This window comes from Passer domesticus, chromosome 7 (genome assembly GCF_036417665.1).
Source record: "Passer domesticus isolate bPasDom1 chromosome 7, bPasDom1.hap1, whole genome shotgun sequence".
In the NCBI taxonomy this organism is placed as follows: Eukaryota; Metazoa; Chordata; class Aves; order Passeriformes; family Passeridae; genus Passer; species Passer domesticus.
The window spans coordinates 35,261,081-35,269,115 of NC_087480.1; positions in this window are offsets into that span (position 1 = coordinate 35,261,081).

Consider the following 8,035-nt stretch of genomic DNA (forward strand, 5'->3'; position numbering starts at 1 on the left):
ACTGATATTGAGTGATGTCTGTTTGCCATATCTGCAGGCTATTTAAGCCTCGAGGGTTAACTCCTGTTGCTATTGCTGGTATAGCTAATTTCTGGCAATCTGGACATGACTGAACAATTGCTTTTGCCTGATTCTGAGAGATGTTAAACATTCTTACTAAAGCAGGTGCATTTTGGTGATAGAAAGCATGGCTCATTCTTGCTTGTTCAATAACATTAGGAAGTGTGTGCTGGATTGGCATGGCTAACAAATCAGCCATGGCATTTCCCTCTGCTAAGAAACCTGGAAGAGAAGAATGTGAGCGAATGTGCATTACAAAGTAAGGTTCTTGTCGAATGGAAAGAAGTAAGATTAACTGTTTGAGCAAACTATATAACTGATCATTAGCAACTTCTTTTAGCAGAGATCCTTCTGCTCTTTCCACCACACCTGCAACGTAAATTGAATCTGTTACTAAATTAAAAGGAAATGTGAATTTTGAAAAGACCCGTACAACTGCTGCCAACTCTGTAATCTGTGCAGAACCATCTACTTCCTCAATATCTGATTCCCATTTTTTTGTCTCTGAATTTTGCCAAGCAATCACAGATTTTTTAGACTTCCCAGAACCGTCTGTAAAAAATGTGATTGCCTCAAGGGGTACATTACTTCTTAAAGGCTTATGAATTAATTTTAAAGATGAACTTAATAGCTCATGTTTGGGACAATTGACTGAAATTTTTCCTGCAAAATTTTCCAAAGCAAATTGCATAACTTCTGAATTTTGAATTAACCATTCTAAGTAGATGGTTGTGACAGGCAGAAAGATTTCTGCAAAATCTCTTCCTGCAAGGGAAAGCATTCGAGATCTAGCCTTGATAATCAATTGTGAAATAATTTCAGGGCAAGTTGTTATAGTTTTACCCAATTGACGCGATAGGAAAACCCACTCTAAGATTATCAGATGGTCCTTCTTCTCTAGATCCCACTGGAATATCAAACCATGAAGTTGTGGACTCTCCCCTAAAACTGCAAACAAAAAAGACAGGTTAGGATTATACCGATGAGCCTGACGTGACTGGATGGCTCTCATCACTTTCTCTAAAGCATTTTGAGCTTCTTTGTTGAATTCTCGCGGTGAGTTTAAGGCTGTGTCTCCTCTTAACAAATCTGCCAGAGGAGCCAAGTCCTGATTTGAAAGGCCTAGTAGTGGACGAAGCCAGTTCAGAGTGCCTACAAGCTGCTGCACTTCATTCAAGGTCTTTGGATTTGTCCTTAGCTGGAGTGGCTGCGGAGTTACCGTTTGTTCTGTGATCCTGTATCCTAAATATTTCCAGGGAGGAAGTGTCTGTATTTTTTCTTTTGCTACAGTGAGTCCTGCTTTCTCTACTGCTGAGATGACCTGATCTGTTGTCTCCTGCATTGATGCTTGGTCCTTTGCTGCTACTAAGATATCTTGTTAAAATCCAGTTTCTAACCTGAGATGCCATTGTGATAAAATGTCCCGTCCCCAAAGAACTATATCAGCTCCTACAATGAATGGTCTTGTGGTGGCAACACGACCTTCAGGCCCCTCAAATGTGACTGCGTGCGAGCTTCGAAAGCTCTCACAGTGACCACCAATACCTGCTAGCTGATCCAGCGTAGGCACGACGGTCCAGTCCTGTGGCCATTTCGATCTCGATATCAGAGTGACGTCTGCTCCGGTATCTATCAGGCCAGTGAGGGTGATGGCTTGCCCGAGGTGCTTCAGGACACAGGTGAGCTGAGGCCGCCCGCGGCTGATGTGCTTGGTCCAAGCGATGACAGCTGTGTTGTTCTGTGACTCTGGTAGGAGGAAAGCTTGCGCTATGGTTAGTCCTTTGGGTAAAAAACATGGAGGGTCTAGACACAAAGCTAAGACTGTAATTTCCTGTGAACAGGTGACAGACAGCACAGTTGGAATGACATAAAAACCTTCTGCATGGGATCTGCTCACTCCCACTATTAAGAACTGACGTGGTTGTGGTTCAGGTCCCAGCTGTCCTGTAGACACTGTGTAAGCAACAGCATTGGTTAGCATCACTGGCTGGGCTGTAGACAGCTCCAGTCTGGTACCTGGGGACATTGTGGTCGGAAGTCCTGCAAGGATGTGTTGCAGTTCTGAACTTGGTGGCCTGTGGTGGTCTCTGGCCTCTGGTGCAGTGGTTTTTGTATCATTGCACGCCACTGCTCCGTGCTGGGCTGCACGTTTCCCGGCAGATGGTACGAAAAACCCTGTGCTGGGTAAAAGCTGTTAGTATTGTGACAGAAACCTCTGCATCCACTGTTTCTTGGCAATGGCCTTCTGCGGGTCCTAGGACATCCCCTTTTAAAATGACCTCTCTGACCACACGAATGGCACGAGTCCCTTGGAATTTGTTGGTTCTCAATTGCACCTTTGAATGCTATTAAAGCTTCTGCTAGGGTTTGTGTTTGCTTTTCTACTGCTTTTTCCTGCTGCTTTAGGGTGTTTTCTTGAGCTGTTGTGATGGCACTGGTCAATACTTCTGCCTGCATGGCTGCTGCATGCTCAGGGGTGCTCAGGCGGTTGCAAGCATCTACTAGCTGTGTCAGGGTGGGCTCAGGATCCTGTGGTAATGTACGTAATGCCTTTTTACAGGTTGGGTTTGCATTAGAAATTGCAAGCCGTTTTAATAACTCTTGTCTGGCTCGGTCTATTGGAATCTGCTTTTCTAATGCCATTTTTAAACGGTCCAAAAACTTAATATAAGGTTCATCTATGCCCTGTTTTATTTCTGTGAAATCTAGTTCTGGCTTGTTGCCATCAGGGACCTGTAACAAAGCTGTTTTTGCTGCTTCTTTGACATCCTGCAATACTTGTCTACTAAGAGTTCGGGCTTGTATTTGAGGATCTGTATGAGCTCCTTCACCTGAGAGCTGATCTATAGTCAAATTTGCAGTAGCTGGAGTTCCTGCATAACTTCTTAAAAGGTCGTTTAACAAACGTTTCCATGCTAGTTCCCACAAAGAAAATTCTGTTGGAGATAGCAGGGATGTGCAAAGCTGTTTTAGATCATGTGGAGTGAATATGTTTGCTGTGAAGGTGGCCTGTAATAGGCTTCTGAAATAGGCAGAATCTCTACCATACAGACGAGAGGCTTTGCAAATCTCTTTTAACTCAGCAAAGTTGATTTGTTGCCATGTTTCCCTGGGTCCCGGACCTGCAGTGTATTTCACAGGAAAAACCTTCAATTTCGATGCAATTTCCCACTCTCCTTCCTGAACTGCATCCTTTCTTATCCTCTGCCAGGTATCTGTGACTCCCTGTGTGTTAAACTCTTCCTTAGATTGTTTGAAATTACATTGTGGAGCATAGGAATAGTTTGTTTTTTGTTCCGGTAAGTTATCGGACATGGGCGCCGCCATTTTGGACAGGGTCAGTTCCGGCGCATCACTTCCGGTTCCCACGCTCGGCAGAGAGGGGGTGTGCTGTCCTGGGCTGTGGGCGGGGAGCAGGGGCAGGGACACCGACCGGGCACCGCCTAGAAAAGGGGCGCGTCCCTGTTCTGATGGGCAGGAGCTCAGAGACGAGCCACCCAGGGACTCCTGGGAGTCCGACGAGGATGGCGAGCCACGCCCACGAAGGGCAGAGCTGGGCTCGGGGCTATAATGGCGATTGCCACGTGCTCTATTGTTCTCAGACTGGATTCTATCGGCTCGGCTTTTTCCAGTTTTACTGTCAAAATTCACCGATTTTGAACGCCAAAGCAAGGTTTTGAGAGGAGATATAGAGGACTTTGCTCTGGTAGGGTTTTTGGAAGACGGGTTTTGCAGACAAGCCTGGCCAGGGCTGGTCTGCTCCCCCCTGTCTCGGGATGGGGTCGGTGGGGCAGGCGGGGGGGCAGCTGGCCTGGCTGCCTCCCGGCCTCTCCACCGGGGTTTCTCGGCTGGGATAAAGGAAGGTTTTTGGGTCCCCTCAGAACTTCGCTTTCTCCTGTCTTCTCTGTCGTGCCTGCATTCTGCTCTCTCCCTGGTCTTTGCTTGCTTTTCATTTTCCATTATTACAAATTTCAATACCGTCCTGAATATTGGACGCAGCTTTAAGTTGGACTTCTTGTTCTTTTCTGTGTTATATAATTTCAGTCCAACTGAATCCCAGAAGTCTGGATCGAGTTTCTGAGACATGTCTGAGTTTGGGAATTCTTTTAAGACCCATTTTACAAGCTTTTTAAGCTGTTTTTTGTCAAACTGAATATCTTGGATTTCTAACTTATAATTAAAATACGAAAAAAATTCCTGCTCAGCTACTGACAACCGATTTCCCATGGTGAAACTCACCGAGTCTTCTGGTCGTCCTTCTTGGTATAGACTTTTTCCCGGGTCCTGGGTGCAACAGTTTCAGCTTAGCCGATTCACAGTATCCTCTGAGGGTGTGCCGTTTGCTCCCGTCCCGTCTGAATTATAGCCTCTTCTTCACCGGTATGAGGCTTCGATTTGGGATTCCCTCTAAACCCCAAATCTCTTCTTCTGAGTTTTCTTTTTTAACGCGACAAAAAACTCAGGTGCAGGCCTGCTTCCCCAAAAACGCAAATACCAAGGAAAATTGTCCTATTTTGATTGAGGTAATCAAAAATTCCTAGACCATCTTCCTCAATATGAGAAATTCTGTCCAGGTGCCACGTATTAAGTTTTGTTTCGTCGGGCCAGGGTTTTATGAGCCTTTAAAAGAAAACTTAATACACACAAAGGATAGCTCAGCTATTACCTTTGGAGGCAAATAATGAGCAGGATGGCTTCTGCTGCAGTGTTGGAAACCAAACTGTTTAATAAAAGGAAAAACAATAAACAGAAAATCCGATCCAGGTACAGAGGTCTGCTCCTGGTAAAACACCTTCACAAAAGCCTCGCAGTTTTTTTGTCTTCTCTTTTTCTACCTGATGGCCCAGGCGGGATCTTTTGGCTCTCATCCAATTAGGTGACCCTAAGGTTTTAGTGAAGTCTCTGGGGTCCTATAAGGTGGCTTTTCACCTGATCGTTGGGAGAAACTTCTGGGCTTTCTTCCTTTTTTGGGGGACAAAGGCTAGTTTGTCCCTCTCTCATTGGGGGCATCCCCCTACACTCCTTCAGCCATTCCCCCTTGTCCTGCCACTTCATACCCTTGGAAAAACATGAAAGATTCATGTACATACTCCTGGTTCCCTCCCAAAGAGGACACAGGTTTGGCAGCTGGGAAAGAAAAGCTCAGAGTGTTTTTTAACTCTTCTTTTACCTTTCCCACTACATGATTCAGAACCTGACACAAACAATCTACATCTGCAAGCAGATGGAAACAGCCAACCCTGAACTGTGCCAGGGAAGCTGATGAGTTTTGGGATCAGGGTAACACTGGGACACATGTATGAAGCTGTTCCTTCTCCCAGCTAGTGACAGACCCAGAGAAACAGCTGAGTGACAGCACTGATGGGAGTGAGTGTGACTCTACAGCAGCCCAGCACTCCCTTACTGCAACCTAAACCACGCACCAGTCTGCACTCAGCCTGAGCCTCACAGCCAAGGCTCCCTGCCCTGGGTCAGAAAGATGGATGAGGTAATGTTTTTTAGGCAGATTAAGCTTGCACTGCCTGTGGTTGGCCAAAGACCATTTTTCAGTCTGCTGCCAATGCCCTATTGCCTACAAACCAAAACATTCCTCCCTTCCTAGGGCCGTTAAGCATTGCTTATGTACAAAGAAGTGTAAAGCTACTCCCTGCTAAGTCAATTAAAGCCAGGAGAGCTTCTTTTCTTAATCATGGATCACAGAGCATCCCTGCCAGCCTGGCATCCTTTGGAAGGATGGTTTTAAGAAGCTGTCACTTAGCAACTTTTTTGTTTATTAATCCCAAAACATCTTTCCCTCAGATCTCTTGGCCCAAAATCCAACAGGACAGCTGGCCCATTCATCCAGCCACATCAGGCAGCACAGCCAGAAGAGACCAAGGGAGAGACCTTGCTGTGTGTTCCCAGCTCTGGCTTTCCACTGCCCTGGGCTCCTTATCCCTTCTTTGCCTGCCTTCCAGCACCCATCAAACTGACAGGGTGGTCTGTCAGGTATCTGAGTTTGCTCCAGTGATTAGGATAATGCAAAGCTGATCTTGCATTTGCAGGCAGCTCTGCAGACAAGGCACACGTGGCTGTCACCATTGAGCAAGAAACGTGTCAGGGAGTGGGAGAGGTCAGGGTGACCAGCTAAACAAGCTCTGTGTTATTTCTTTAGGCTAAAGAAACCGGTGTGGACAAAACCTCAGCAAGGGATTGACAGCAGCACAGGGCACTTCTGAGCATGTTTGCAGGGACTGGAAGGTAGCACTTCAAATCTGAGTCAAATGGTGTGGTCAGCAAAGTGATGCAATATAGGATAAACTTATCTTAGGAGGTCAGCAAACTTTTTGCCCAGGGAACAAACACATGCCCTAGGGAAGACTATTCTACACAGAAAAATGACAGGAGATGGAAACACTCACCCCAAAACCCCCTGGGGCTCTGGTGGTTTGTGAGGACTGTAACCACCCTGGGCTGTGCAGAGAAGCACTGGCACAGGTCAGGCTTTGGAAACCTCCTCTGGAACAAAATGACTCTCCAGAGAGAAAGAAAAGGCCTGATGTGGTTAAGCACCACGGAGGTATCCCTCTGCTAGGGGATCTCTGGAGAACAACACATCAGAACCTGTTCAACTGCATTTACTCTGCTGGTGAAAGAGAAAGCAAAACTGATGATAAATATAGGGCTGAGAAAATCTGAGGCAAAATTCCTGGTCCTTTACCCCAAAGCAGAATTGAAACCACAGGCAACTAATCCCATGTTTAGTGGTTGTCAGATCTTCAGTGAAGCCTAGGACAAGTTACCTGCTACCTGTAGGAGATAAAGCTCCAGCTGCATGGACACCAAGGGATGCTCTAAATCAGCTTCAGTCTGTGTGTCTCTAAAGCCATTTTTCTTCTGGTGGACTGCTAGCAATGAGCTTCCTGCAGAGCTGGGACTGCCCTAAACCACCAGCAATTGCATAAATAAAGGCAAAATGTAATGCAGGGAAAGATCCTATTACTAAAGGAAAGCTGGGGGGATGGAGAGCCAGATGCAGAACCCTACAGCCTCCAGCCCAGAGCTACCTGGCAAGTCCTCACCACATGGCTCCTTCTCCTCCTTCCACTGGCTTTGGATCCAGGAACAGGCACTCCACTTGTAGGCATGGTGAGTGGGGTTTTTCTAATGCTTACCATTAAAAATTTGCAGTAATGAATCCAGTAGCAGAATTAATGCAGCAATGGTCCAGTAGCAGAATTAAACCCACATTTGTACTTCATAGGGTTAGAGTTGATTTTTTTTTCCTATTATTTATTGTGGAAACCCCCCTTACACCAGACACTGCATCTGTTCAGGAGCCCCAGTGCTTTGCTGTACCCTCCAAAGGGGCACTTGCTTGCTTTCCTCCTACAAACTGCCTAAAGCACAGCTGCTTCTTTCATAGATCTTGCTAGGCCAGAGATTTAATGGTATTTGTCACCAATTATTATTCTTACCATTTTTTCTTCTTGGAGGTGTATCTTACTAATGAAAAAGAAATATATTTCCATTACTCTCATAATCCCCATGAATTCTCTTATGAAGCCTTTCTCCCCCACCAACCTTGCCAAATGTGTAAGTTTTTATAAATGCTTCTGCTATGAAGAATTCTCCTTATCAGCTCTATCTCTGTACTGTGGGTTCTAATTACACTAATTACATTTCTTTGCTTTCAGATGTTTGTGGGTGTAGGTATAATCTAGGAGTAGCCCTGACAGGTAGATTCTTGTCTTGATGTGCAAATGGTTCCTCGGAAAGAAAATACAAAAAAAAATGCAAAAAAATCTTGACAGAAGTTTTGTTTTCCATCTTGTGCCTCTTTGGCAGTACTTGATATTCCCACCAGAAAGAATGGGAAGATTAATGGCCTTATTCTGTAGCTGTTACAGCTTAAGGACACAGACAGGACTTCGGAGCATGTGGTACACAGCTGGAAAAATAGCACGAAGTTCTTGGCTCACAAACCCTTTTCAGG